We start from the raw sequence: 9558 nt of genomic DNA, 5'->3' as shown, positions 1-9558 counted from the left end.
ACCTCAGCCTCCCAAGTGCTAAGGTTACTGGCATGTGCCTCCGTGCCTGGCTTATGTTCTGATGTCTTAAATCTATTACTAACAGTTGGTAAAATTCTAATTGTTTCTAATGTGCCTTGTGTGATTTTCACTGGCTACGTTGAATCTAGAAGTATTTTCCATCATAAATGCAGTCATAACCTTCACTAAAACTCAATTATTAATATTTACAATATTCTACAATTGCTGTAAGTAGAAAAAAAACTGTTTCATTAGAAAAGTAAATATTTTAAGCAACATGCCCTAAATCAAAAACTTCTTACTGAAAGTAAAGTGAATGCATGTTATTAAAATGAGACAGCATAAAGGATTCTGCACCTGGTTATCTACACTGAAACAGCTCACTGAGGATGTCAAGTGACTGTGAACTGTGTAGCACACGGGGAACAAGTCAACCAGAAACTGGGTGTTTTGGGGGGCTCCAGCAGTGCTGAAGACCAAATGCTGCCATTGGATTTATATTTTGACATTAAGTCCTAAGTAAAAGAGAGCCCAATGGTGAGTGTGTATCAGGGATTTCATTCATGTTATTTTCATAAGAATACTCTGGAATTCTCTTTGGAGGGTGTGCAAGTGAAATGTTGATATTCTGTGCTTCTGAGCTGAAAGGATGATAGCCAACATAGATTCACAGTGTCTTGGTCTGTGAGTCCTTTGGACGAGTGATATGACAACTGGGAGAGCAAGTCACCGCTGTTTAGCTGTTGTGCATCATATTCTGTGTGACCACTCAGGCTCTGAAGGGCACCAGGCTCTGGTGGCCTCCCTGAGGAGTGGTGGTAGGTGGCAAAGACCCACCTGGGCCCTCGGAGGGGAGCAACAGTGCTGACTTCTCCCTGTCCTCGGAGGAGCTACGAGTTCCTCAGCTCAGACAGAAGCAGCCCTCTCCAGGGGCAGCAGCGAGATCTGAAGTGAACTAACTCACCAGCTTCAAGGTTTGGCCAATGAATGCCGAAGCCGGACTTTAAGACAGCAGCTTCTGTTTCTTTTTTATTCACATTTTAGACATTGAGAAAAATGAATGCATTTACAATCCTGACCTACAATTTTTCACATCATGAGTTTTGTATGTACTGAATTTATCAATACACTTAATGATGTTAAAGGTTTTTCTTTAATTTTAAAAACAAAACAAAAATGGCTAAAATCAAATTCATCTGTGGGCCACCTAAAATATTCTCGTAACCACAGTCACAAATTGTACAGCCAGGAAACCCTCCTATACAGCATCTTTCCTGTTCCTTGTTTTGAGTTTTGCTATTTTTAATCATTAATTAAGTTTATTGGTAGAGTTTAGATATAGATATATGTCCTGATCACATTATACCATATATGCTGATTCTTCCTTCCATGTTCTCCTCCCCCCTTCTGCCTCTCTCCCCTTCTTATCTACAAAACTTTGTTTCCATTTTCTGCTAATATTGGGGATTCTGTAAGACCACCACCACCTTACCCCAGTCACGCTATTTGCAGGACATTGTTGGGTTCTAAGACCACAATTCCTGCATGTTTCTGACAATTCCTGAGTGGAATTTTCTTTTTCAGGAGAGCTCTTGAAAGATTTGGGGGTGGGGGACTGAGTATTTAGTACAATTTATCTTCCATTAAGTTGAATCCCTTGAGTGTAGTGTACTAACTCATTCTAGAGAAGTAATGATAGTGATAGAGTTCTGTTTCCACCAGTTTCCCACCTACCCTGTAGAGAGCTGAGCATGGAGTTCTTTCAATCACAGGATCTTTCTGATGGAATCAGAAGTCTGTTTTCCCGTTGGTGGAAGTGTCTGGGAAGAGTAACTTCTGCTTGTTTCTGCCCATTCTTCAAAGTAAAGATTTCCAAAAGTAGCTGTGCCTCAAAAAGAAATGATTTTGATAAGAAAGAAATTATGTTTTTGTGAAACCCAATTTTAAGAAAGAACAGTCTTACAAAAAACTCAATTTGGTGTGAACTCTTTTTCTGAACTTAGAAAATTAAGTTTTGACTAAGGACAAAAGAAGTACTGTACAACCTGCATAAAATACCACTCTGCGGCCATTCCTTGCAACTGGGATTTTGAGATAGCACACAGGAAATACTTCAGTCACATCTGAGTTTCATATAAACAACTGGTTTTTCCTTTTTTTACCAGTTACAAATATTTCATGATTTTTTGCTTGTCTGGAATTCAAATTTAATTGGGAATCCTGGTTTTATTTCCTAAACCTGACAAACCTACTTGAAACCCAGATATTCACTGTGCATGTTTTGAGTAAATAAATTGAATTTTCCAAAGGTTTTAGTTTTTTGAAAGATCTGAAGTAAATTTCAGATGCTCATCTGCAAAGTAGTGGACTTGATTTTCTCTGACAATGGTCATATTTCTTGTTCCTAAACCATGATTGCAAAGGGAAGCATGCACAGTGACATTTCCAGGGAGGAGCCTTTGTATTCCTCAGCCACAGGGGTTCAAGTGCACAGCTCACCTACGTTGTTCCCTGAGCCATTTGTTCCCCTCCTAAAAGGGGGTGTGGAGACTCACAGGCTGGAGTCCTCTGTCTCCTGCCAAGGAGAACTTAACTCCCCAAACACCTCCTCCCCAAAATCTCTTCTTATGGACAGCAGCACCCCATGAGTGTGATGTGATTTCTTGCCTATACATGTGTACTGCACATCTTTGGTGGATCTACGCCATGCCCAGCTCCATAGATGCACCAGTCTGGAGGATGGAAGTTACGGTCTCTGTGATTACTCTGGTAACTGAATGAAGATAGAGACTTTTCTCCAAAAACCTTAGTCAGAGGTTATGGCAGAAGATTTGGTTACAGTTCATCTAATTTCTGGAGAAGCCTAGCTTCATAGCTATTCCAGGAACAGCTGTCAATGCAGAAATATAATTAGGTAGCCACAATACATGTAAGTGTCCATATTGGTAATAAATTACATAACTATACTGAGATGAACCACTCTCTGCATAGATATTTTCACTTCACAGCAGCCTCTGCATTCATCTTGCAGAAGCAACCAAAATACTCACAAGTGATCTGCAGACAGGCTCAAATTTTCTAAGACACCACTCCACTGGAGTGCAGGAAACTATGGGCCCACAGAGAGGGAGGTGTAGGGAAGCATCAAGACCCTGGCAGGACATCTGCACAATCGGAAACCTCTGTGGATTGAGATTGTGACTTACTTGAGAGAGAAAGTATGAATTTGAGGAAAATTTAAATCATGATATTCCTGCCACAAAACTCAGTAGTTTTTCCAGGCCCAAGAATTGCACATACTACAGGGAGTGGAAAGGACAGGTGTTAGAATGTGGAGTGCAGAAGAAAAAAGATTTGACAGATAGGGATATGGGCCTAAACTAACAAGACAGGAAAACCTGTGTGCAAAGTCTCAGAAGCGCTTTTAAATGAGAAGAATGCATGCATATGAATGAGCACAAGAACAGTCAGGCCCAATACTCCCTAAGGGACACATTTTCACCTTCCTTTCATTACTGGAACTGCCTGGGATTGTAGGAGTTGGGGGAGGTGGCCTGGATTTTTGTAGCTGTCACCATCCTGTAGTGCAGTCTGATCACCCATGCTGGGCCTGCAGGATGAAGCAGAGGCAAGGTGGCCAGCAGATGGGAGAATAAACTGTCTCAGTGTTAGGTTTAGCCCCAGCCTTCCAAGTAGTTTGGGTACGTGCCAATGGGCACCAGCATCTTCCTGACTCCTCTATGACCTCTGAGGAGTGAGGAGAAGGGATGTACTTTGACTTCTGCTGCTTTGCTGGTGCAGCAGGGCTGCCGTCATGTAAACTATGGCTGCTTCAGGTGTCCTGTACCTCTTGAAATGACGCCACCCTTGTCTGCCCATCAAAGTTTCCAGCCTTGTCCATGATGAGTCCCACCACAGCAGTGGCAACCAAGCATAGGTGGACCTAGCACATATGAAGAGATGAGCATGACAGTGATGACATTCTATAGTTAACAGAAAAATCACCATGACTTTTTGGGATTATCCCTTATGTCTATATAAGTAGCCCTCCACTCATCCTGCAGAGGCCATTCTAAAAAGAATCACTACTATATTTCTTGTACTAGACTACAAGCCCAGTAGCTTCTCATTCTGGTCATTCAGAGGGCTTCATTTTTTCTTGTCATGATTTGCAACTCTAATTAAATAGGCACAGTTGTTTTCATTGAGTTCTGGTAACACCAAAGGTTCCTAGCACTGAGGGCTTCTTGTAGGTGGAGCTCTACCAATAAATACACTGGTAATAAGAAGAATGGTCAGCAGCCAGAGAGCTGCTGAAGAGCTCTCATGATCTGTGGAGCACTGGTTCAGAGCTGTTGGCTCCAGTTGTTGAGAGCTGCAGAAACAGATCCTAAAGACAATTAAGGGAACAGAAAACACCAAGAGGTAAGGGCTGTGGCACCCAGATACCCTAAGGAGGTTTCCCATTGTCCTTTATTACTTCTATCCTAATTGAGCCAAAGAACCCTCAGTACCTCTCCACTCCCTGGAAACAATAAGCAAACAAGCACATCTGTTTTAAAAGTGGAAGATCTGGGAATTTCAGCTCAAAAGCAAAGTTGTGAGGACAAATGCTTTAGTAATTCTTATCAGTAGTGGGCTCTGTAGATATGCAATGTTTAAGAAGGCTTTGCAAAATTTCTTGTACACTATTCAACAGTGTTCAGTGATAGGTGCTTTCTAGAAAGGAGGTCAAAGAACAATTCACACTTTGTTGAAGGCCATGTTGACACCTTCTTTGTTTAGTTCAATCAGATGTTGGGCACTGGGTATAAAAATTAAATTTGGTAGGGGCACACCAGTTTTCTGATGTGGAGTCATTTCAAAATAAAAAGAAACTGATTTCCTGTTTCTCTTCACAGCCTGTGTGGTGTCCTCAGCTGGGCTGAGAAGTAACACGTATGTTACATCCTGGAGACAGCTTGCAATTGAATTCAGCCCCGCCTTCCTTTCTGGTCTCTCCAGTGCCAAGGCTGAGGAGCAATGGCATTTCTCAGTCCATTGCACTCTGTGTTTGCTCCTAGTAGAGCTCTTTTAGAAAGTGACAATCAGTATGTGATGACCTCTGTGCAAAATGAGCCTCGGTGATGGATGCCACGCTGTCATCTGCTCCGGAATTCTGCTGCGTCCAGGGCTATAAGAGCAGCACTGAGAAAATGGAATGCATTTGGCCAGACGCTGGGTTTCCAGGGTCGGAGGGTCCTTGAAATACCATTAAAGCAGAAACAGCTGGCAGAAGCACAAGTGCTGAGGCAGGACGCAAGATACAAACAGGGACTGGGGTGGGCTTACCTGAAGAGGGGGGAATGGTGGCGTTTAGAAATTACTAAAAAGACCACTGCATGGAACAAGTACGTGTTTGTTTTTTTCCCTGAACTTTGAAAGTGGAAACTATAAGAAAACTAATCTTAGTACATTATAGAGCAGTAAGTATTTCCGATTCTGTTAGGTCAGCCACGTTTTCATAAAATGGTCCAAATGTGGGTTCAGCATGATGTAGCCGTCTGGATATTGTTGGGTTATGTTAGCTTGACTCATTGCCTTATTTACTTGCATGGAGCCTGGAGTTGTTGATGACCTAGGAGGATTCTTTCTGTCATATGCAGAGGTTAGTTCTAAATCAGAGTCCATTGGGCAAGAACTTTGCATCATTAAAATGACCCTTTGCATTTTTTAAAATTAAACTTAAACTACCTGGATATAATTTCTTAACATCTTAAAATCCAAGAATCAATTATTTTGCTCTTTTTGGATTTGGCAGTTGCTAAATTCTCTGAGTCCTGGTAAGTTAAATTTAAGCTTAAAATAAGCTTCAAAGGGCCTAAATAAATGTTTGATGTTTTATCACTTTTATTCTTAGCTTACATAATTAAATATTCATGTGTGAAATTAAGTGTGATGTGATGACTTTGGGTAAAAATAAGGCAAAAGCTGAAAAATCAGCTAAACGTGTTGAAATATGTTTTACTATCTAATTGATTAGAAGCTTAAAGGACTAAGTTTTATTAAATAGTAGATTTTTTTCTTCAGTGGCTTTCTGAGAACACTGAAGGTATACAGTAAACACAGGTGGAAGAAAAATGGAAAGAGAGAAAGGAAAAAAGAAGGAGGGAAGTAAAGAAGGAAGGTAAGATAGAATGGGGAAGGAAGGAGGGGAAAGGAATGTAGGAAAGAAAGAAGTTGGTTCTCACGATGGGATACGTGTCCATGAGTTGTTCATGTCTAGTGTCCATAGATGGAGCTCTGTGAGTTCCTTTCCCGTGGAACTGACCAAACACAAATGGAAACATTTTTTTGAATGAGTTTTCTTTGGGTAGGAACATTGACCCCAGTACTCAGATGCTAAGATCTAAGTGTTTTGTGTTCTCATTAAATGTGTTTTTCTGTATTCACTGAACATGCAGCACAGTGGTCAGGTAGTGTGGAGTAATAAGAACGGAATGCACACGGCTGCTGCTTGGAGAGGTTTGGAATGCTGGTGGTGGATCCCAGCAGCTGGATTTTTATTGAGAATCACTATTTTAAGTGCATTAGCGATATCAACTTACTCATGCCTTGTCCACGACTTTAAGGTAGGTAATGCGATTACCTACATTTTATGGATGGGAAATTACAGGTATCGAAAGAGTAAGAAGCTCCCTCAAGGTCACCTTGACAGTGGGTGTTGGAGTGAGAGTTTCAACTCAGCAGCTGGCCAGAGTGAACTGTCCACCGCTGGGCACCATCGCTTTGCCCTTCTGGTTGCTGTGCACAGTGTGGCATCGGAGTCCTCTGAGAAGCACGAAACACCATTCCCGCCACTCCCTGTGAGGAAGGTGGTGAGGCCCAAGAGCTTGGTCATGAAACCTCCCCGTGTGTTGTTTTCAGCCACGGGACCAGAAGGGCCTGCTTTCTTCTCTGTAACAAGTTTATTTAAAGATGTCCACAGGAGGTGTGAAAGGATGAATATACAGAGTGCTAGTCTTTTTATGTGGCTTTGTGATAAATTAAGAGATTTATGGTATGTGGACCACTAATTACATTGTTGTCCATAAATTTTGGCATCCAGGGGCCCCAAAGTCTGTCACACCAATACCACTTACTGCACTCTCTTCCCTCTTGGAAAAAATATAATTCAAGCCATGCTGGCACAGAGAGAATGCTCGCCAAATTATCTCTACAGCAATTAAAGGTCTGAGCCTCTGGTTTAATCCAGACTGGGCACTAATGAGATGCTAAATAAAGAAGATGTTAATATGTTCAGCTCTTCCCTGCCCCAGGGAGCCACTGTGCTCTGAACACAGTTTATGAGTGCCCAGGGCCATGTGTCTCCTGATGAATAAGCTGTCTTGGAGAAATTTAAAGTTTCCCTGCTGCTTGCTTGGAAGAGAAAAGCACTGATGTTGAAATGACAGCTGTGTTGCCTGAGTAAACTCGTGCCTGTTGGAAAAGAACTCAATGACCAAGTGTTGGCTTTGTAAGGTGGTGAGATGGTGGGTGGTACGTTTCCTGAATGGTTCCTGGCTCTCCAGGAATATACTTTGAGCTATATAAAATGAACTGGCAGTGTTTATGAAGATTCAGGTGGAGGAGATATGGACAGCTGTGACAGCCAGCAGAATCTTCTTGGCCTAAGATGCATCGTGAAATTAATTAAAGGCTTGTGGTTACCACTGAAGAAAACTTTCAGGCCAAACAGCAAATGAGGTGGGTCATTCAAGTGCTTTTAAAGCTTGTTACAAAGTTAAGTTGAGGTGTTCCCTGGATTATTGTTGCTTTGCATTCTTTTAATTTCTTTTCTCAATTTTATTTTAAAGAGAAAAAAATAAAACAAGATAATTAAAGTGTAGAAATAATTGTGATGACATTTCATTATTAGCATATTAATATCTTAAAATACATAGCATATTGTTCCCAATACACAGCATATTGTTATTTTTAAATTACTCAGAGTACAAGATATAGGCATTTAAGTGTCCAGACAATATTAGCACAAATCTTTCTTTTCAGTGAGCTAATATCGATTACTAATATAACTATCTTAACTCTCTTTTACACATACACACACATGTATAAATTCTTTCAGGTTCTTGCACTAAGGAGAAAATATGATTTTAATACATGAAAGTCTAATTTATTTCACTTATGAGTGTGGTATCTAGTAGCATCCGTTTACCTGGGAAAGTCTCTGGTTTATCCCTCTTCATGACTGATTAGTACTCCACTGTATAAAAATACATCTTTTTCATTCCTTCTTTGATTGAGGGGAATTTAGGTTGTTTCCAAGATTTAGTTGTTACAAATTCTGCAGTTCTAAACATTAGTGCACGTATATCACTGTGTAATGATGCTTTGGGTTCTTCTGAGAAGGTACCCAGGAGCCTTTCAGAGTTCACAGTTTGTCACAGATTGCATTGGATGTTCCACACGGAATTATAGGACTTATTGTTCACTCTTTTCTATTTTGGACTTGCTTTGGTCTCATCCTTTGTATCTCCAGAGGTGTTTGCAAACCATTCAAGCAGTATTTAGTGCAACCAAATTCTTCCTAAGTGTGTGCTTCTACTGGTTAACTATGCTTTAAAACAAATCTCCCACAATTTAGCAATCTACAGAAATAAGCCTCTATTAAAAGAGAGTTTCTGTGTTAGGACCTGAAGGGTGCAGGTACAATTTTATAGCTCTGTGTCAGGGTAGCTCATGAAGTTACAGTTGAAATGCTCACGAAGGGTGCTGCCATTGCAAGTCTTATCTGAGGCTAGAAAACCCAATTTCCCCACAGTTCCCTCCCATAGCTCTGATGGTCCTGCCATCAGGAGGCTAGAGATGATCAACAAATGGACCCTTCTCACATGAACATGTAAAATTTCTCATGAGAGGCACCTTGCCTTCTTAAGTGAGAGGAAGATTGAGGGAGACAGACAGAGAGAGAGAGAGAGAGAGAGAGAGAGAGAGAGAGACAGAGAGAGAGACAGAGAGAGAAACAGAGAGAGACAGAGACAGAGTCAGAGAGAGAGAGACAGAGACAGAGTCAGAGACAGAGAGACAGAGAGAGACAGGGAGAGAATGAGCCATGGGTTTTGTGTGGTAAAGGCTCTACAGCATCTGGTATCTTTTACTCATGGCAAACTGGTTGCTAAATTCTCCTCACACTCAGTCCTCTGTCAGCAGTGTGTTTATCTTATTCCCTTTGTAAACTATGCTCATCCTCTCCTCAGATTTCCTGAAAGCATGCATCATCCTTTAATGGTATGATGTTGAACCCATGACACTGGGGTTGAAGGTATAGTGGACTCCTGCTCTAAAGATCTCAGTGCCTCTCTTCTGTAGGGGGTAATTATGCAAATGTGTTCATCTCAGAAAATCATCTCAGGATGTGGGACAAGGCAAAGCTGTGGAGTTAGTGTGACTTCGGTTCTGATCTTGGTTGTCACCCTTTGCTGGGGAATCCCACATGATTTGCTGTGGGCAATGAGCTACAGAGCCCATTTGTACTAATGTAATCAAAGTTGCTGTGCACTGATAGGACATTTGATACAT

This window comes from Cavia porcellus, unplaced genomic scaffold (genome assembly GCF_034190915.1).
Source record: "Cavia porcellus strain 051 isolate PalLab524CR breed Dunkin Hartley unplaced genomic scaffold, mCavPor4.1 scaffold_16, whole genome shotgun sequence".
Classification (NCBI taxonomy): Eukaryota; Metazoa; Chordata; class Mammalia; order Rodentia; family Caviidae; genus Cavia; species Cavia porcellus.
Note: the sequence above shows the minus strand (reverse complement) of the source record.